General features: G+C 39.8%; 1 protein-coding gene across 13 annotated transcripts in view; it reads left to right on the forward strand.

The window, feature by feature from the left end:
• The window catches only part of LOC110535267 (butyrophilin subfamily 1 member A1), a 142,036-nt gene that overhangs the window by 35,517 nt on the left and 82,545 nt on the right, over positions 1-23,974 (forward strand). Inside the window, exon 15 of one of the 13 annotated variants that reach the window (XM_090183248.1) lies at positions 1-23,974. This exon is cut by the window's left edge and continues 12,294 nt beyond it; it is cut by the window's right edge and continues 30,753 nt beyond it. The exons of the other annotated variants lie outside the window; for them this stretch is intronic. The gene's annotated coding sequence lies outside the window, so the exon portion shown is untranslated. 13 annotated transcript variants of the gene reach the window in all.

A 23,974-nucleotide genomic window follows, 5' to 3' on the forward strand; every position in this document is an offset into this window, starting at 1 on the left:
TAGTTTACTAGGGTGAACCCAATAGACTAAGATATCAGCCATATATCCTCCTATAGTTTACTAGGGTGAACCCAATAGACTAAGATATCAGCCATATATCCTCCTATAGTTTACTAGGGTCAACCCAATAGACTGAGATATCAGCCATATATCCTCCTATAGTTTACTAGGGTGAACCCAATAGACTGAGATATCAGCCATATATCCTCCTATAGTTTACTAGGGTGAACCCAATAGACTGAGATATCAGCCATATATCCTCCTATAGTTTACTAGGGTGAACCCAACTCTATTACATCAATAGACTAAGATATCAGCCATATATCCTCCTATAGTTTATTAGGGTGAACCCAATAGACTGAGATATCAGCCATATATCCCCCTATAGTTTACTAGGGTGAACCCAGTAGACTGAGATATCAGCCATATATCCCCCTATAGTTTACTAGGGTGACCCCAATAGACTGAGATATCAGCCATATATCCTCCTATAGTTTACTAGGGTGAACCCAACTCTATTACATCAATAGACTAAGATATCAGCCATATCCTCCTATAGTTTACTAGGGTGAACCCAATAGACTGAGATATCAGCCATATATCCTCCTATAGTTTACTAGGGTGAACCCAATAGACTGAGATATCAGCCATATATCCTCCTATAGTTTACTAGGGTGAACCCAATAGACTGAGATATCAGCCATATATCCCCCTATAGTTTACTAGGGTGAACCCAATAGACTGAGATATCAGCCATATATCCTCCTATAGTTTACTAGGGTCAACCCAACTCTATTACATCAATAGACTAAGATATCAGCCATATCCTCCTATAGTTTACTAGGGTGAACCCAATAGACTGAGATATCAGCCATATATCCTCCTATAGTTTACTAGGGTGAACCCAATAGACTGAGATATCAGCCATATATCCTCCTATAGTTTACTAGGGTGAACCCAATAGACTGAGATATCAGCCATATATCCTCCTATAGTTTACTAGGGTGAACCCAATAGACTGAGATATCAGCCATATATCCTCCTATAGTTTACTAGGGTGAACCCAATAGACTGAGATATCAGCCATATATCCTCCTATAGTTTACTAGGGTGAACCTAATAGACTGAGATAGAAGCCATAAATCCCCCTATAGTTTACTAGGGTGAACCCAACAGACTGAGATATCAGCCATATGTCCCCCTATAGTTTACTAGGGTGAACCCAATAGACTGAGATATCAGCCATATATCCTCCTATAGTTTACTAGGGTGAACCCAATAGACTGAGATATCAGCCATATATCCTCCTATAGTTTACTAGGGTGAACCCAATCGACTGAGATATCAGCCATATGTCCCCCTATAGTTTACTAGGGTGAACCCAATAGACTGAGATATCAGCCATATGTCCCCCTATAGTTTACTAGGGTGAACCCAACTCTATTACATCATCAATATACTGAGATATCAGCCATATATCCTCCTATAGTTTACTAGGGTGAACCCAATAGACTGAGATATCAGCCATATATCCCCCTATAGTTTACTAGGGTGAACCCAGTAGACTGAGATTTCAGCCATATACCCTCCTATAGTTTACTAGGGTGAACCCAACAGACTGAGATATCAGCCATATGTCCCCCTATAGTTTACTAGGGTGAACCCAATAGACTGAGATATCAGCCATATATCCTCCTATAGTTTACTAGGGTGAACCCAATAGACTGAGATATCAGCCATATATCCTCCTATAGTTTACTAGGGTGAACCCAATCGACTGAGATATCAGCCATATGTCCCCCTATAGTTTACTAGGGTGAACCCAATAGACTGAGATATCAGCCATATGTCCCCCTATAGTTTACTAGGGTGAACCCAACTCTATTACATCATCAATATACTGAGATATCAGCCATATATCCTCCTATAGTTTACTAGGGTGAACCCAATAGACTGAGATATCAGCCATATATCCCCCTATAGTTTACTAGGGTGAACCCAGTAGACTGAGATTTCAGCCATATACCCTCCTATAGTTTACTAGGGTGAACCCAATAGACTGAGATATCAGCCATATATCCTCCTACAGTTTACTAGGGTGAACCCAATAGACTGAGATATCAGCCATATATCCTCCTATAGTTTACTAGGGTGAACCCAATAGACTGAGATATCAGCCATATATCCTCTATAGTTTACTAGGGTGAACCCAATAGACTGAGATATCAGCCATATATCCTCCTATAGTTTACTAGGGTGAACCCAATAGACTGAGATATCAGCCATATATCCTCCTATAGTTTACTAGGGTGAACCCAATAGACTGAGATATCAGCCATATATCCTCCTATAGTTTACTAGGGTGAACCCAATAGACTGAGATATCAGCCATATATCCCCCTATAGTTTACTAGGGTGAACCCAGTAGACTGAGATATCAGCCATATATCCCCCTATAGTTTACTAGGGTGAACCCAATAGACTGAGATATCAGCCATATATCCTCCTATAGTTTACTAGGGTGAACCCAACTCTATTACATCAATAGACTAAGATATCAGCCATATCCTCCTATAGTTTACTAGGGTGAACCCAACTCTATTACATCAATAGACTAAGATATCAGCCATATCCTCCTATAGTTTACTAGGGTGAACCCAATAGACTGAGATATCAGCCATATATCCTCCTATAGTTTACTAGGGTGAACCCAATAGACTGAGATATCAGCCATATATCCTCCTATAGTTTACTAGGGTGAACCCAATAGACTGAGATATCAGCCATATATCCTCCTATAGTTTACTAGGGTGAACCCAATAGACTGAGATATCAGCCATATATCGTCCTATAGTTTACTAGGGTGAACCCAATAGACTGAGATATCAGCCATATATCCTCCTATAGTTTACTAGGGTGAACCCAGTAGACTGAGATATCAGCCATATATCCCCCTATAGTTTACTAGGGTGAACCCAATAGACTGAGATATCAGCCATATATCCTCCTATAGTTTACTAGGGTCAACCCAACTCTATTACATCAATAGACTAAGATATCAGCCATATCCTCCTATAGTTTACTAGGGTGAACCCAATAGACTGAGATATCAGCCATATCCTCCTATAGTTTACTAGGGTGAACCCAATAGACTGAGATATCAGCCATATATCCTCCTATAGTTTACTAGGGTGAACCCAATAGACTGAGATATCAGCCATATATCCTCCTATAGTTTACTAGGGTGAACCCAATAGACTGAGATATCAGCCATATATCCTCCTATAGTTTACTAGGGTGAACCCAATAGACTGAGATATCAGCCATATATCCTCCTATAGTTTACTAGGGTGAACCCAATAGACTGAGATATCAGCCATATATCCTCCTATAGTTTACTAGGGTGAACCTAATAGACTGAGATATAAGCCATAAATCCCCCTATAGTTTACTAGGGTGAACCCAACAGACTGAGATATCAGCCATATGTCCCCCTATAGTTTACTAGGGTGAACCCAATAGACTGAGATATCAGCCATATGTCCCCCTATAGTTTACTAGGGTGAACCCAACTCTATTACATCATCAATATACTGAGATATCAGCCATATATCCTCCTATAGTTTACTAGGGTGAACCCAATAGACTGAGATATCAGCCATATATCCTCTATAGTTTACTAGGGTGAACCCAATAGACTGAGATATCAGCCATATATCCTCCTATAGTTTACTAGGGTGAACCCAATAGACTGAGATATCAGCCATATATCCTCCTATAGTTTACTAGGGTGAACCCAATAGACTGAGATATCAGCCATATATCCTCCTATAGTTTACTAGGGTGAACCCAATAGACTGAGATATCAGCCATATATCCCCCTATAGTTTACTAGGGTGAACCCAGTAGACTGAGATATCAGCCATATATCCCCCTATAGTTTACTAGGGTGAACCCAATAGACTGAGATATCAGCCATATATCCTCCTATAGTTTACTAGGGTGAACCCAACTCTATTACATCAATAGACTAAGATATCAGCCATATCCTCCTATAGTTTACTAGGGTGAACCCAACTCTATTACATCAATAGACTAAGATATCAGCCATATCCTCCTATAGTTTACTAGGGTGAACCCAATAGACTGAGATATCAGCCATATATCCTCCTATAGTTTACTAGGGTGAACCCAATAGACTGAGATATCAGCCATATATCCTCCTATAGTTTACCCGGGTGAACCCAATAGACTGAGATATCAGCCATATATCCTCCTATAGTTTACTAGGGTGAACCCAATAGACTGAGATATCAGCCATATATCGTCCTATAGTTTACTAGGGTGAACCCAATAGACTGAGATATCAGCCATATATCCTCCTATAGTTTACTAGGGTGAACCCAGTAGACTGAGATATCAGCCATATATCCCCCTATAGTTTACTAGGGTGAACCCAATAGACTGAGATATCAGCCATATATCCTCCTATAGTTTACTAGGGTCAACCCAACTCTATTACATCAATAGACTAAGATATCAGCCATATCCTCCTATAGTTTACTAGGGTGAACCCAATAGACTGAGATATCAGCCATATCCTCCTATAGTTTACTAGGGTGAACCCAATAGACTGAGATATCAGCCATATATCCTCCTATAGTTTACTAGGGTGAACCCAATAGACTGAGATATCAGCCATATATCCTCCTATAGTTTACTAGGGTGAACCCAATAGACTGAGATATCAGCCATATATCCTCCTATAGTTTACTAGGGTGAACCCAATAGACTGAGATATCAGCCATATATCCTCCTATAGTTTACTAGGGTGAACCCAATAGACTGAGATATCAGCCATATATCCTCCTATAGTTTACTAGGGTGAACCTAATAGACTGAGATATAAGCCATAAATCCCCCTATAGTTTACTAGGGTGAACCCAACAGACTGAGATATCAGCCATATGTCCCCCTATAGTTTACTAGGGTGAACCCAATAGACTGAGATATCAGCCATATATCCTCCTATAGTTTACTAGGGTGAACCCAATAGACTGAGATATCAGCCATATATCCTCCTATAGTTTACTAGGGTGAACCCAATCGACTGAGATATCAGCCATATGTCCCCCTATAGTTTACTAGGGTGAACCCAATAGACTGAGATATCAGCCATATGTCCCCCTATAGTTTACTAGGGTGAACCCAACTCTATTACATCATCAATATACTGAGATATCAGCCATATATCCTCCTATAGTTTACTAGGGTGAACCCAATAGACTGAGATATCAGCCATATATCCTCCTATAGTTTACTAGGGTGAACCCAATAGACTGAGATATCAGCCATATATCCTCCTATAGTTTACTAGGGTGAACCCAATAGACTGAGATATCAGCCATATATCCTCCTATAGTTTACTAGGGTGAACCCAATAGACTGAGATATCAGCCATATATCCTCCTATAGTTTACTAGGGTGAACCCAATCGACTGAGATATCAGCCATATGTCCCCCTATAGTTTCCTAGGGTGAACCCAATAGACTGAGATATCAGCCATATATCCCCCTATAGTTTACTAGGGTGAACCCAACTCTATTACATCATCAATATACTGAGATAGTCATATATCCTCCTTTAGTTTACTAGGGTGAACCCAATATACTGAGATATCAGCCATATATCCTCCTTTAGTTTACTAGGGTGAACCCAATAGACTGAGATATCAGCCATATATCCTCCTATAGTTTACTAGGGTGAACCCAATAGACTAAGATATCAGCCATATATCCTCCTATTGTTTACTAGGGTGAACCCAATAGACTGAGATATCAGCCATATATCCCCCTATAGTTTACTAGGGTGAACCCAATAGACTGAGATATCAGCCATATATCCTCCTATAGTTTACTAGGGTGAACCCAATAGACTGAGATATCAGCCATATATCCCTCTATAGTATACTAGGGTGAACCCAATAGACTGAGATATCAGCCATATATCCTCCTATAGTTTACTAGGGTGAACCCAACTCTATTACATCAATAGACTGAGATATCGGCCATATATCCCTCTATAGTTTACTAGGGTGAACCCAACTCTATTACACCATCAATATACTGAGATATCAGCCATATATCCTCCTATAGTTTACTAGGGTGAACCCAGTAGACTGAGATATCAGCCATATATCCTCCTATAGTTTACTAGGGTGAACACAACTATATTACATCATCAATATACTGAGATATCAGCCATATATCCCCCTATAGTTTCCTAGGGTGAACCCAATAGACTGAGATATCAGCCATATATCCTCCTATAGTTTACTAGGGTGAACCCAATAGACTGAGATATCAGCCATATATCCCCCTATAGTTTACTAGGGTGAACCCAGTAAGTAGACTGAGATATCAGCCATATACCCTCCTATAGTTTACTAGGGTGAACCCAATAGACTGAGATATCAGCCATATATCCTCCTATAGTTTACTAGGGTGAACCCAATAGACTAAGATATCAGCCATATATCCTCCTATAGTTTACTAGGGTGAACCCAATAGACTGAGATATCAGCCATATATCCCCCTATAGTTTACTAGGGTGAACCCAATAGACTGAGATATCAGCCATATATCCTCCTATAGTTTACTAGGGTGAACCCAATAGACTGAGATATCAGCCATATATCCTCCTATAGTTTACTAGGGTGAACCCAACTCTATTACATCAATAGACTAAGATATCAGCCATATATCCTCCTATAGTTTATTAGGGTGAACCCAATAGACTGAGATATCAGCCATATATCCTCCTATAGTTTACTAGGGGGAACCCAATAGACTGAGATATCAGCCATATATCCTCCTATAGTTTACTAGGGTGAACCCAACAGACTGAGATATCAGCCATATATCCCCCTATAGTTTACTAGGGTGAAGCCAATAGACTGAGATATCAGCCATATATCCTCCTATAGTTTACTAGGGTGAACCCAATAGACTGAGATATCAGCCATATATCCCCCTATAGTTTACTAGGGTGAACCCAGTAGACTGAGATATCAGCCATATATCCCCCTATAGTTTACTAGGGTGAACCCAATAGACTGAGATATCAGCCATATATCCTCCTATAGTTTACTAGGGTGAACCCAACTCTATTACATCAATTGACTAAGATATCAGCCATATCCTCCTATAGTTTACTAGGGTGAACCCAATAGACTGAGATATCAGCCATATATCCTCCTATAGTTTACTAGGGTGAACCCAATAGACTGAGATATCAGCCATATATCCTCCTATAGTTTACTAGGGTGAACCCAATAGACTGAGATATCAGCCATATATCCTCCTATAGTTTACTAGGGTGAAGCCAATAGACTGAGATATCAGCCATATATCCTCCTATAGTTTACTAGGGTGAACCCAATAGACTGAGATATCAGCCATATATCCCCCTATAGTTTACTAGGGTGAACCCAGTAGACTGAGATATCAGCCATATATCCCCCTATAGTTTACTAGGGTGAACCCAATAGACTGAGATATCAGCCATATATCCTCCTATAGTTTACTAGGGTGAACCCAACTCTATTACATCAATTGACTAAGATATCAGCCATATCCTCCTATAGTTTACTAGGGTGAACCCAATAGACTGAGATATCAGCCATATATCCTCCTATAATTTACTAGGGTGAACCCAATAGACTGAGATATCAGCCATATATCCTCCTATAGTTTACTAGGGTGAACCCAATAGACTGAGATATCAGCCATATATCCTCCTATAGTTTACTAGGGTGAACCCAATAGACTGAGATATCAGCCATATATCCTCCTATAGTTTACTAGGGTGAACCCAATAGACTGAGATATAAGCCATAAATCCCCCTATAGTTTACTAGGGTGAACCCAACAGACTGAGATATCAGCCATATATCCTCCTATAGTTTACTAGGGTGAACCCAATAGACTGAGATATCAGCCATATATCCTCCTATAGTTTACTAGGGTGAACCCAATCGACTGAGATATCAGCCATATGTCCCCCTATAGTTTACTAGGGTGAACCCAATAGACTGAGATATCAGCCATATGTCCCCCTATAGTTTACTAGGGTGAACCCAACTCTATTACATCATCAATATACTGAGATATCAGCCATATATCCTCCTATAGTTTACTAGGGTGAACCCAATAGACTGAGATATCAGCCATATATCCCCCTATAGTTTACTAGGGTGAACCCAGTAGACTGAGATTTCAGCCATATACCCTCCTATAGTTTACTAGGGTGAACCCAATAGACTGAGATATCAGCCATATATCCTCCTACAGTTTACTAGGGTGAACCCAATAGAATGAGATATCAGCCATATATCCTCCTATAGTTTACTAGGGTGAACCCAATAGACTGAGATATCAGCCATATATCCTCTATAGTTTACTAGGGTGAACCCAATAGACTGAGATATCAGCCATATATCCTCCTATAGTTTACTAGGGTGAACCCAATAGACTGAGATATCAGCCATATATCCTCCTATAGTTTACTAGGGTGAACCCAATAGACTGAGATATCAGCCATATATCCTCCTATAGTTTACTAGGGTGAACCCAATAGACTGAGATATCAGCCATATATCCCCCTATAGTTTACTAGGGTGAACCCAGTAGACTGAGATATCAGCCATATATCCCCCTATAGTTTACTAGGGTGAACCCAATAGACTGAGATATCAGCCATATATCCTCCTATAGTTTACTAGGGTGAACCCAACTCTATTACATCAATAGACTAAGATATCAGCCATATCCTCCTATAGTTTACTAGGGTGAACCCAATAGACTGAGATATCAGCCATATATCCTCCTATAGTTTACTAGGGTGAACCCAATAGACTGAGATATCAGCCATATATCCTCCTATAGTTTACTAGGGTGAACCCAATAGACTGAGATATCAGCCATATATCCTCCTATAGTTTACTAGGGTGAACCCAATAGACTGAGATATCAGCCATATATCGTCCTATAGTTTACTAGGGTGAACCCAATAGACTGAGATATCAGCCATATATCCTCCTATAGTTTACTAGGGTGAACCCAGTAGACTGAGATATCAGCCATATATCCCCCTATAGTTTACTAGGGTGAACCCAATAGACTGAGATATCAGCCATATATCCTCCTATAGTTTACTAGGGTCAACCCAACTCTATTACATCAATAGACTAAGATATCAGCCATATCCTCCTATAGTTTACTAGGGTGAACCCAATAGACTGAGATATCAGCCATATATCCTCCTATAGTTTACTAGGGTGAACCCAATAGACTGAGATATCAGCCATATATCCTCCTATAGTTTACTAGGGCGAACCCAATAGACTGAGATATCAGCCATATATCCTCCTATAGTTTACTAGGGTGAACCCAATAGACTGAGATATCAGCCATATATCCTCCTATAGTTTACTAGGGTGAACCCAATAGACTGAGATATCAGCCATATATCCTCCTATAGTTTACTAGGGTGAACCCAATAGACTGAGATATCAGCCATATATCCTCCTATAGTTTACTAGGGTGAACCTAATAGACTGAGATATAAGCCATAAATCCCCCTATAGTTTACTAGGGTGAACCCAACAGACTGAGATATCAGCCATATGTCCCCCTATAGTTTACTAGGGTGAACCCAATAGACTGAGATATCAGCCATATATCCTCCTATAGTTTACTAGGGTGAACCCAATAGACTGAGATATCAGCCATATATCCTCCTATAGTTTACTAGGGTGAACCCAATCGACTGAGATATCAGCCATATGTCCCCCTATAGTTTACTAGGGTGAACCCAATAGACTGAGATATCAGCCATATGTCCCCCTATAGTTTACTAGGGTGAACCCAACTCTATTACATCATCAATATACTGAGATATCAGCCATATATCCTCCTATAGTTTACTAGGGTGAACCCAATAGACTGAGATATCAGCCATATATCCCCCTATAGTTTACTAGGGTGAACCCAGTAGACTGAGATTTCAGCCATATACCCTCCTATAGTTTACTAGGGTGAACCCAACAGACTGAGATATCAGCCATATGTCCCCCTATAGTTTACTAGGGTGAACCCAATAGACTGAGATATCAGCCATATATCCTCCTATAGTTTACTAGGGTGAACCCAATAGACTGAGATATCAGCCATATATCCTCCTATAGTTTACTAGGGTGAACCCAATCGACTGAGATATCAGCCATATGTCCCCCTATAGTTTACTAGGGTGAACCCAATAGACTGAGATATCAGCCATATGTCCCCCTATAGTTTACTAGGGTGAACCCAACTCTATTACATCATCAATATACTGAGATATCAGCCATATATCCTCCTATAGTTTACTAGGGTGAACCCAATAGACTGAGATATCAGCCATATATCCCCCTATAGTTTACTAGGGTGAACCCAGTAGACTGAGATTTCAGCCATATACCCTCCTATAGTTTACTAGGGTGAACCCAATAGACTGAGATATCAGCCATATATCCTCCTACAGTTTACTAGGGTGAACCCAATAGACTGAGATATCAGCCATATATCCTCCTATAGTTTACTAGGGTGAACCCAATAGACTGAGATATCAGCCATATATCCTCTATAGTTTACTAGGGTGAACCCAATAGACTGAGATATCAGCCATATATCCTCCTATAGTTTACTAGGGTGAACCCAATAGACTGAGATATCAGCCATATATCCTCCTATAGTTTACTAGGGTGAACCCAATAGACTGAGATATCAGCCATATATCCTCCTATAGTTTACTAGGGTGAACCCAATAGACTGAGATATCAGCCATATATCCTCCTATAGTTTACTAGGGTGAACCTAATAGACTGAGATATAAGCCATAAATCCCCCTATAGTTTACTAGGGTGAACCCAACAGACTGAGATATCAGCCATATATCCTCCTATAGTTTACTAGGGTGAACCCAATAGACTGAGATATCAGCCATATGTCCCCCTATAGTTTACTAGGGTGAACCCAATAGACTGAGATATCAGCCATATATCCTCCTATAGTTTACTAGGGTGAACCCAATAGACTGAGATATCAGCCATATATCCTCCTATAGTTTACTAGGGTGAACCCAATCGACTGAGATATCAGCCATATGTCCCCCTATAGTTTACTAGGGTGAACCCAATAGACTGAGATATCAGCCATATGTCCCCCTATAGTTTACTAGGGTGAACCCAACTCTATTACATCATCAATATACTGAGATATCAGCCATATATCCTCCTATAGTTTACTAGGGTGAACCCAATAGACTGAGATATCAGCCATATATCCCCCTATAGTTTACTAGGGTGAACCCAGTAGACTGAGATTTCAGCCATATACCCTCCTATAGTTTACTAGGGTGAACCCAATAGAATGAGATATCAGCCATATATCCTCCTACAGTTTACTAGGGTGAACCCAATAGACTCAGATATCAGCCATATATCCTCCTATAGTTTACTAGGGTGAACCCAATAGACTGAGATATCAGCCATATATCCTCTATAGTTTACTAGGGTGAACCCAATAGACTGAGATATCAGCCATATATCCTCCTATAGTTTACTAGGGTGAACCCAACTCTATTACATCAATAGACTGAGATATCAGCCATATATCGCTCTATAGTTTACTAGGGTGAACCCAACTCTATTACACCATCAATATACTGCGATATCAGCCATATATCCCCCTATAGTTTACTAGGATGAACCCAATAGACTGAGATATCAGCCATATATCCTCCTATAGTTTACTAGGATGAACCCAATAGACTGAGATATCAGCCATATATCCCCCTATAGTTTACTAGGGTGATCCCAGTAGACTGAGATATCAGCCATATATCCTCCTATAATTTACTAGGATGAACCCAATAGACTGAGATATCAGCCATATATCCTCCTATAGTTTACTAGGGTGAACCCAATAGACTGAGATATCAGCCATATATCCTCTATAGTTTACTAGGGTGAACCCAACTCTATTACATCAATATACTGGATATCAGCCATATATCCTCGTATAGTTTACTAGGGTGAACCCAATAGACTGAGATATCAGCCATATATCCTCCTATAGTTTACTAGGGTAAACCCAATAGACTGAGATATCAGCCATATATCCTCCTATAGTTTACTAGGGTGAACCCAATAGACTGAGATATCAGCCATATATCCTCTATAGTTTACTAGGGTGAACCCAACTCTATTACATCAATAGACTGAGATATCAGCCAAATATCCTCGTATAGTTTACTAGGGTGAACCCAATAGACTGAGATATCAGCCATATATCCTCCTATAGTTTACTAGGGTAAACCCAATAGACTGAGATATCAGCCATATATCCTCTATAGTTTACTAGGGTGAACCCAATAGACTGAGATATCAGCCATATATCCTCCTATAGTTTACAAGGGTGAACCCAATAGACTGAGATATCAGCCATATATCCCCTATAGTTTACTAGGGTGAACCCAATAGACTGAGATATCAGCCATATATCCTCCTATAGTTTACTAGGGTGAACCCAATAGACTGAGATATCAGCCATATATCCTCCTATAGTTTACTAGGGTGAACCCAATAGACTGAGATATCAGCCATATATCCTCCTATAGTTTACTAGGGTGAACCCAATAGACTGAGATATCAGCCATATATCCTCCTATAGTTTACTAGGGTGAACCCAATAGACTGAGATATCAGCCATATATCCTCCTATAGTTTACTAGGGTGAACCCAATAGACTGAGATATCAGCCATATATCCTCCTATAGTTTACTAGGGTAAACCCAATAGACTGAGATATCAGCCATATATCCTCTATAGTTTACTAGGGTGAACCCAATAGACTGAGATATCAGCCATATATCCTCCTATAGTTTACAAGGGTGAACCCAATAGACTGAGATATCAGCCATATATCCCCTATAGTTTACTAGGGTGAACCCAATAGACTGAGATATCAGCCATATATCCTCCTATAGTTTACTAGGGTGAACCCAATAGACTGAGATATCAGCCATATATCCTCCTATAGTTTACTAGGGTGAACCCAATAGACTGAGATATCAGCCATATATCCTCCTATAGTTTACTAGGGTGAACCCAATAGACTGAGATATCAGCCATATATCCTCCTATAGTTTACTAGGGTGAACCCAATAGACTGAGATATCAGCCATATATCCTCCTATAGTTTACTAGGGTGAACCCAACAGACTGAGATATCAGCCATATATCCTCCTATAGTTTACTAGGGTGAACCCAATAGACTGAGATATCAGCCATATATCCCCCTATAGTTTACTAGGGTGAACCCAATAGACTGAGATATCAGCCATATATCCTCCTATAGTTTACTAGGGTGAACCCAATAGACTGAGATATCAGCCATATATCCCCCTATAGTTTACTAGGGTGAACCCAGTAGACTGAGATATCAGCCATATATCCTCCTATAGTTTACTAGGGTGAACCCAATAGACTGAGATATCAGCCATATATCCCTCTATAGTTTACTAGGGTGAACCCAATAGACTGAGATATCAGCCATGTATCCTCCTATAGTTTACTATGATGAACCCAATAGACTGAGATATCAGCCATATATCCTCCTATAGTTTACTAGGGTGAACCCAATAGACTGAGATATCAGCCATATATCCTCTATAGTTTACTAGGGTGAACCCAACTCTATTACATCAATAGACTGAGATATCAGCCAAATATCCTCGTATAGTTTACTAGGGTGAACCCAATAGACTGAGATATCAGCCACATATCCTCCTATAGTTTACTAGGGTAAACCCAATAGACTGAGATATCAGCCATATATCCTCTATAGTTTACTAGGGTAAACCCAATAGACTGAGATATCAGCCATATATCCTCCTATAGTTTACAAGGGTGAACCCAATAGACTGAGATATCAGCCATATATCCCCTATAGTTTACTAGGGTGAACCCAATAGACTGAGATATCAGCCATATATCCTCCTATAGTTTACTAGGGTGAACCCAATAGACTGAGATATCAGCCATATATCCTCCTATAGTTTACTAGGGTGAACCCAATAGACTGAGATATCAGCCATATATCCTCCTATAGTTTACTAGGGTGAACCCAATAGACTGAGATATCAGCCATATATCCTCCTATAGTTTACTAGGGTGAACCCAATAGACTGACATATCAGCCATATATCCTCTATAGTTTACTAGGGTGAACCCAATAGACTGAGATATCAGCCATATATCCTCCTATAGTTTACTAGGGTGAACCCAATAGACTGAGATATCAGCCATATATCCTCCTATAGTTTACTAGGGTGAACCCAATAGACTGAGATATCAGCCATATATCCTCCTATAGTTTACTAGGGTGAACCCAATAGACTGAGATATCAGCCATATATCCTCCTATAGTTTACTAGGGTGAACCCAACAGACTGAGATATCAGCCATATATCCTCCTATAGTTTACTAGGGTGAACCCAATAGACTGAGATATCAGCCATATATCCCCCTATAGTTTACTAGGGTGAACCCAATAGACTGAGATATCAGCCATATATCCTCCTATAGTTTACTAGGGTGAACCCAATAGACTGAGATATCAGCCATATATCCCCCTATAGTTTACTAGGGTGAACCCAGTAGACTGAGATATCAGCCATATATCCTCCTATAGTTTACTAGGGTGAACCCAATAGACTGAGATATCAGCCATATATCCCTCTATAGTTTACTAGGGTGAACCCAATAGACTGAGATATCAGCCATGTATCCTCCTATAGTTTACTATGATGAACCCAATAGACTGAGATATCAGCCATATATCCTCCTATAGTTTACTAGGGTGAACCCAATAGACTGAGATATCAGCCATATATCCTCTATAGTTTACTAGGGTGAACCCAACTCTATTACATCAATAGACTGAGATATCAGCCAAATATCCTCGTATAGTTTACTAGGGTGAACCCAATAGACTGAGATATCAGCCACATATCCTCCTATAGTTTACTAGGGTAAACCCAATAGACTGAGATATCAGCCATATATCCTCTATAGTTTACTAGGGTAAACCCAATAGACTGAGATATCAGCCATATATCCTCCTATAGTTTACAAGGGTGAACCCAATAGACTGAGATATCAGCCATATATCCCCTATAGTTTACTAGGGTGAACCCAATAGACTGAGATATCAGCCATATATCCTCCTATAGTTTACTAGGGTGAACCCAATAGACTGAGATATCAGCCATATATCCTCCTATAGTTTACTAGGGTGAACCCAATAGACTGAGATATCAGCCATATATCCTCCTATAGTTTACTAGGGTGAACCCAATAGACTGAGATATCAGCCATATATCCTCCTATAGTTTACTAGGGTGAACCCAATAGACTGACATATCAGCCATATATCCTCTATAGTTTACTAGGGTGAACCCAATAGACTGAGATATCAGCCATATATCCTCCTATAGTTTACTAGGGTGAACCCAACAGACTGAGATATCAGCCATATATCCTCCTATAGTTTACTAGGGTGAACCCAATAGACTGAGATATCAGCCATATATCCCCCTATAGTTTACTAGGGTGAAGCCAATAGACTGAGATATCAGCCATATATCCTCCTATAGTTTACTAGGGTGAACCCAATAGACTGAGATATCAGCCATATATCCCCCTATAGTTTACTAGGGTGAACCCAGTAGACTGAGATATCAGCCATATATCCCCCTATAGTTTACTAGGGTGAACCCAATAGACTGAGATATCAGCCATATATCCTCCTATAGTTTACTAGGATTAACCCAATAGACTGAGATATCAGCCATATATCCCTCTATAGTTTACTAGGGTGAACCCAATAGACTGAGATATCAGCCATATATCCCTCTATAGTTTACTAGGGTGAACCCAATAGACTGAGATATCAGCCATATATCCTCTATAGTTTACTAGGGTGAACCCAACTCTATTACATCAATAGACTGAGATATCATCCAAATATCCTCGTATAGTTTACTAGGGTGAACCCAATAGACTGAGATATCAGCAATATATCCTCCTATAGTTTACTAGGGTAAACCCAATAGACTGAGATATCAGCCATATATCCTCTATAGTTTACTAGGGTGAACCCAATAGACTGAGATATCAGCCATAAATCCTCCTATAGTTTACAAGGGTGAACCCAATAGACTGAGATATCAGCCATATATCCCCTATAGTTTACTAGGGTGAACCCAATAGACTGAGATATCAGCCTTATATCCTCCTATAGTTTACTAGGGTGAACCCAATAGACTGAGATATCAGCCATATATCCTCCTATAGTTTACTAGGGTGAACCCAATAGACTGAGATATCAGCCATATATCCCCTATAGTTTACTAGGGTGAACCCAATAGACTGAGATATCAGCCATATATCCTCCTATAGTTTACTAGGGTGAACCCAATAGACTGAGATGTCAGCCATATATCCCCCTATAGTTTACTAGGGTGAACCCAGTAGACTGAGATATCAGCCATATATCCCCGTATAGTTTACTAGGGTGAACCCAATAGACTGAGATATCAGCCATATATCCCCCTATAGTTTACTAGGGTGAACCCAGTAGACTGAGATATCAGCCATATATCCTCCTATAGTTTACTAGGGTGAACCCAATAGACTGAGATATCAGCCATATATCCTCCTATAGTTTACTAGGGTGAACCCAATAGACTGAGATATCAGCCATATATCCTCCCATAGTTTACTAGGGTGAACCCAATAGACTGAGATATCAGCCATATATCCTCCTATAGTTTACTAGGGTGAACCCAATAGACTGAGATATCAGCCATATATCCTCCTATAGTTTACTAGGGTGAACCCAATAGACTGAGATATCAGCCATATATCCCCATATATTTTACTAGGGTGAACCCAGTAGACTGAGATATCAGCCATATATCCCCTATAGTTTACTAGGATGAACCCAATAGACTGAGATATCAGCCATATATCCTCCTATAGTTTACTAGGATGAACCCAATAGACTGAGATATCAGCCATATATCCCCCTACAGTTTACTAGGGTGAACCCAGTAGACTGAGATATCAGCCATATCTCCCCCTATAGTTTACTAGGATGAACCCAATAGACTGAGATATCAGCCATATATCCTCCTATAGTTTACTAGGATGAACCCAATAGACTGAGATATCAGCCATATATCCCTCTATAGTTTACTAGGGTGAACCCAATAGACTGAGATATCAGCCATATATCCTCCTATAGTTTGATAGGATGAACCCAATAGACTGAGATATCAGCCATATATCCTCCTATAGTTTACTAGGGTGAACCCAATAGACTGAGATATCAGCCATATATCCTCCTATAGTTTACTAGGGTGAACCCAGTAGACTGAGATATCAGCCATATATCCTCTATAGTTTACTAGGGTGAACCCAACTCTATTACATCAATAGACTGAGATATCAGCCAAATATCCTCGTATAGTTTACTAGGGTGAACCCAATAGACTGAGATATCAGCCATATATCCTCCTATAGTTTACTAGGGTAAACCCAATAGACTGAGATATCAGCCATATATCCTCTATAGTTTACTAGGGTGAACCCAATAGACTGAGATATCAGCCATATATCCTCCTATAGTTTACAAGGGTGAACCCAATAGACTGAGATATCAGCCATATATCCCCTATAGTTTACTAGGGTGAACCCAATAGACTGAGATATCAGCCATATATCCTCCTATAGTTTACTAGGGTGAACCCAATAGACTGAGATATCAGCCATATATCCTCCTATAGTTTACTAGGGTGAACCCAATAGACTGAGATATCAGCCATATATCCTCCTATAGTTTACTAGGGTGAACCCAATAGACTGAGATATCAGCCATATATCCTCCTATAGTTTACTAGGGTGAACCCAATAGACTGAGATATCAGCCATATATCCTCCTATAGTTTACTAGGGTAAACCCAATATACTGAGATATCAGCCATATATCCTCTATAGTTTACTAGGGTGAACCCAACTCTATTACATCAATAGACTGAGATATCAGCCATATATCCTCCTATAGTTTACTAGGGTGAACCCAATAGACTGAGATATCAGCCATATATCCTCCTATAGTTTACTAGGGTGAACCCAATAGACTGAGATATCAGCCATATATCCTCCTATAGTTTACTAGGGTGAACCCAATAGACTGAGATATCAGCCATATATCCCCCTATAGTTTACTAGGGTGAAGCCAATAGACTGAGATATCAGCCATATATCCTCCTATAGTTTACTAGGGTGAACCCAATAGACTGAGATATCAGCCATATATCCTCCTATAGTTTACTAGGGTGAACCCAATAGACTGAGATATCAGCCATATATCCTCCTATAGTTTACTAGGGTGAACCCAATAGACTGAGATATCAGCCATATATCCCCCTATAGTTTACTAGGGTGAAGCCAATAGACTGAGATATCAGCCATATATCCTCCTATAGTTTACTAGGGTGAACCCAATAGACTGAGATATCAGCCATATATCCCCCTATAGTTTACTAGGGTGAACCCAGTAGACTGAGATATCAGCCATATATCCTCCTATAGTTTACTAGGGTGAACCCAATAGACTGAGATATCAGCCATATATCCCTCTATAGTTTACTAGGGTGAACCCAATAGACTGAGATATCAGCCATGTATCCTCCTATAGTTTACTATGATGAACCCAATAGACTGAGATATCAGCCATATATCCTCCTATAGTTTACTAGGGTGAACCAAATAGACTGAGATATCAGCCATATATCCTCTATAGTTTACTAGGGTGAACCCAACTCTATTACATCAATAGACTGAGATATCAGCCAAATATCCTCGTATAGTTTACTAGGGTGAACTCAATAGACTGAGATATCAGCCATATATCCTCCTATAGTTTACTAGGGTAAACCCAATAGACTGAGATATCAGCCATATATCCTCCTATAGTTTACTAGGGTGAACCCAATAGACTGAGATATCAGCCATATATCCTCCTATAGTTTACTAGGGTGAACCCAATAGACTGAGATATCAGCCATATATCCTCCTATAGTTTACTAGGGTGAACCCAATAGACTGAGATATCAGCCATATATCCTCCTATAGTTTACTAGGGTGAACCCAACAGACTGAGATATCAGCCATATATCCTCCTATAGTTTACTAGGGTGAACCCAATAGACTGAGATATCAGCCATATATCCCCCTATAGTTTACTAGGGTGAAGCCAATAGAATGAGATATCAGCCATATATCCTCCTATAGTTTACTAGGGTGAACCCAATAGACTGAGATATCAGCCATATATCCCCCTATAGTTTACTAGGGTGAACCCAGTAGACTGAGATATCAGCCATATATCCCCCTATAGTTTACTAGGGTGAACCCAATAGACTGAGATATCAGCCATATATCCCCCTATAGTTTACTAGGGTGAACCCAGTAGACTGAGATATCAGCCATATATCCTCCTATAGTTTACTAGGGTGAACCCAATAGACTGAGATATCAGCCATATATCCTCTATAGTTTACTAGGGTGAACCCAACTCTATTACATCAATAGACTGAGATATCAGCCAAATATCCTCTATAGTTTACTAGGGTGAACCCAATAGACTGAGATATCAGCCATATATCCTCCTATAGTTTACAAGGGTGAACCCAATAGACTGAGATATCAGCCATATATCCCCTATAGTTTACTAGGGTGAACCCAATAGACTGAGATATCAGCCATATATCCTCCTATAGTTTACTAGGATTAACCCAATAGACTGAGATATCAGCCATATATCCTCCTATGGTTTACTAGGGTAAACCCAATAGACTGAGATATCAGCCATATATCCTCTATAGTTTACTAGGGTGAACCCAATAGACTGAGATATCAGCCATATATCCCTCTATAGTTTACTAGGGTGAACCCAATAGACTGAGATATCAGCCATATATCCCCTATAGTTTACTAGGGTGAACCAAATAGACTGAGATATCAGCCATATATCCTCCTATAGTTTACTAGGGTGAACCCAATAGACTGAGATATCAGCCATATATCCTCTATAGTTTACTAGGGTGAACCCAATAGACTGAGATATCAGCCATATATCCTCCTATAGTTTACTAGGGTGAACCCAATAGACTGAGATATCAGCCATATATCCTCCTATAGTTTACTAGGGTGAACCCAATAGACTGAGATATCAGCCATATATCCTCCTATAGTTTACTAGGGTGAACCCAATAGACTGAGATATCAGCCATATATCCTCCTATAGTTTACTAGGGTGAACCCAATAGACTGAGATATCAGCCATATATCCTCATATAGTTTACTAGGGTGAACCCAATAGACTGAGATATCAGCCATATATCCTCCTATAGTTTACTAGGGTGAACCCAATAGACTGAGATATCAGCCATATATCCCCATATAGTTTACTAGGGTGTACCCAGTAGACTGAGATATCAGCCATATATCCCCCTATAGTTTGATAGGGTGAACCCAATAGACTGAGATATCAGCCATATATCCTCCTATAGTTTACTAGGGTGAACCCAATAGACTGAGATATCAGCCATATATCCTCCTATAGTTTACTAGGGTGAACCCAGTAGACTGAGATATCAGCCATATATCCCCCTATAGTTTACTAGGGTGAACCCAATAGACTGAGATATCAGCCATATATCCTCCTATAGTTTACTAGGGTGAACCCAATAGACTGAGATATCAGCCATATATCCCCTATAGTTTACTAGGGTGAACCCAATAGACTGAGATATCAGCCATATATCCTCCTATAGTTTACTAGGGTGAACCCAATAGACTGAGATATCAGCCATATATCCTCTATAGTTTACTAGGGTGAACCCAATAGACTGAGATATCAGCCATATATCCCTCTATAGTTTACTAGGGTGAACCCAATAGACTGAGATATCAGCCATATATCCCCCTATAGTTTGATAGGGTGAACCCAATAGACTGAGATATCAGCCATATATCCCTCTATAGTTTACTAGGGTGAACCCAATAGACTGAGATATCAGCCATGTATCCTCCTATAGTTTACTATGATGAACCCAATAGACTGAGATATCAGCCATATATCCTCCTATAGTTTACTAGGGTGAACCAAATAGACTGAGATATCAGCCATATATCCTCTATAGTTTACTAGGGTGAACCCAACTCTATTACATCAATAGACTGAGATATCAGCCAAATATCCTCGTATAGTTTACTAGGGTGAACTCAATAGACTGAGATATCAGCCATATATCCTCCTATAGTTTACTAGGGTAAACCCAATAGACTGAGATATCAGCCATATATCCTCCTATAGTTTACTAGGGTGAACCCAATAGACTGAGATATCAGCCATATATCCTCCTATAGTTTACTAGGGTGAACCCAATAGACTGAGATATCAGCCATATATCCTCCTATAGTTTACTAGGGTGAACCCAATAGACTGAGATATCAGCCATATATCCTCCTATAGTTTACTAGGGTGAACCCAACAGACTGAGATATCAGCCATATATCCTCCTATAGTTTACTAGGGTGAACCCAATAGACTGAGATATCAGCCATATATCCCCCTATAGTTTACTAGGGTGAAGCCAATAGAATGAGATATCAGCCATATATCCTCCTATAGTTTACTAGGGTGAACCCAATAGACTGAGATATCAGCCATATATCCCCCTATAGTTTACTAGGGTGAACCCAGTAGACTGAGATATCAGCCATATATCCCCCTATAGTTTACTAGGGTGAACCCAATAGACTGAGATATCAGCCATATATCCCCCTATAGTTTACTAGGGTGAACCCAGTAGACTGAGATATCAGCCATATATCCTCCTATAGTTTACTAGGGTGAACCCAATAGACTGAGATATCAGCCATATATCCTCTATAGTTTACTAGGGTGAACCCAACTCTATTACATCAATAGACTGAGATATCAGCCAAATATCCTCTATAGTTTACTAGGGTGAACCCAATAGACTGAGATATCAGCCATATATCCTCCTATAGTTTACAAGGGTGAACCCAATAGACTGAGATATCAGCCATATATCCCCTATAGTTTACTAGGGTGAACCCAATAGACTGAGATATCAGCCATATATCCTCCTATAGTTTACTAGGATTAACCCAATAGACTGAGATATCAGCCATATATCCTCCTATGGTTTACTAGGGTAAACCCAATAGACTGAGATATCAGCCATATATCCTCTATAGTTTACTAGGGTGAACCCAATAGACTGAGTTATCAGCCATATATCCCTCTATAGTTTACTAGGGTGAACCCAATAGACTGAGATATCAGCCATATATCCCCTATAGTTTACTAGGGTGAACCAAATAGACTGAGATATCAGCCATATATCCTCCTATAGTTTACTAGGGTGAACCCAATAGACTGAGATATCAGCCATATATCCTCTATAGTTTACTAGGGTGAACCCAATAGACTGAGATATCAGCCATATATCCTCCTATAGTTTACTAGGGTGAACCCAATAGACTGAGATATCAGCCATATATCCTCCTATAGTTTACTAGGGTGAACCCAATAGACTGAGATATCAGCCATATATCCTCCTATAGTTTACTAGGGTGAACCCAATAGACTGAGATATCAGCCATATATCCCCTATAGTTTACTAGGGTGAACCCAATAGACTGAGATATCAGCCATATATCCCCCTATAGTTTACTAGGGTGAACCCAGTAGACTGAGATATCGGCCATATATCCTCCTATAGTTTACTAGGGTGAACCCAATAGACTGAGATATCAGCCATATATCCTCCTATAGTTTACTAGGGTGAACCCAATAGACTGAGATATCAGCCATATATCCTCATATAGTTTACTAGGGTGAACCCAATAGACTGAGATATCAGCCATATATCCTCCTATAGTTTACTAGGGTGAACCCAATAGACTGAGATATCAGCCATATATCCCCATATAGTTTACTAGGGTGTACCCAGTAGACTGAGATATCAGCCATATATCCCCCTATAGTTTGATAGGGTGAACCCAATAGACTGAGATATCAGCCATATATCCTCCTATAGTTTACTAGGGTGAACCCAATAGACTGAGATATCAGCCATATATCCTCCTATAGTTTACTAGGGTGAACCCAGTAGACTGAGATATCAGCCATATATCCCCCTATAGTTTACTAGGGTGAACCCAATAGACTGAGATATCAGCCATATATCCTCCTATAGTTTACTAGGGTGAACCCAATAGACTGAGATATCAGCCATATATCCCCTATAGTTTACTAGGGTGAACCCAATAGACTGAGATATCAGCCATATATCCTCCTATAGTTTACTAGGGTGAACCCAATAGACTGAGATATCAGCCATATATCCTCTATAGTTTACTAGGGTGAACCCAATAGACTGAGATATCAGCCATATATCCTCCTATAGTTTACTAGGGTGAACCCAATAGACTGAGATATCAGCCATATATCCTCCTATAGTTTACAAGGGTGAACCCAATAGACTGAGATATCAGCCATATATCCTCCTATAGTTTACTAGGGTGAACCCAATAGACTGAGATATCAGCCATATATCCCCTATAGTTTACTAGGGTGAACCCAATAGACTGAGATATCAGCCATATATCCCCCTATAGTTTACTAGGGTGAACCCAGTAGACTGAGATATCGGCCATATATCCTCCTATAGTTTACTAGGGTGAACCCAATAGACTGAGATATCAGCCAT

The sequence above is a fragment of the Oncorhynchus mykiss genome, chromosome 9 (assembly GCF_057628025.1).
Source record: "Oncorhynchus mykiss isolate SJ-2025 chromosome 9, ASM5762802v1, whole genome shotgun sequence".
Taxonomy (NCBI): Eukaryota; Metazoa; Chordata; class Actinopteri; order Salmoniformes; family Salmonidae; genus Oncorhynchus; species Oncorhynchus mykiss.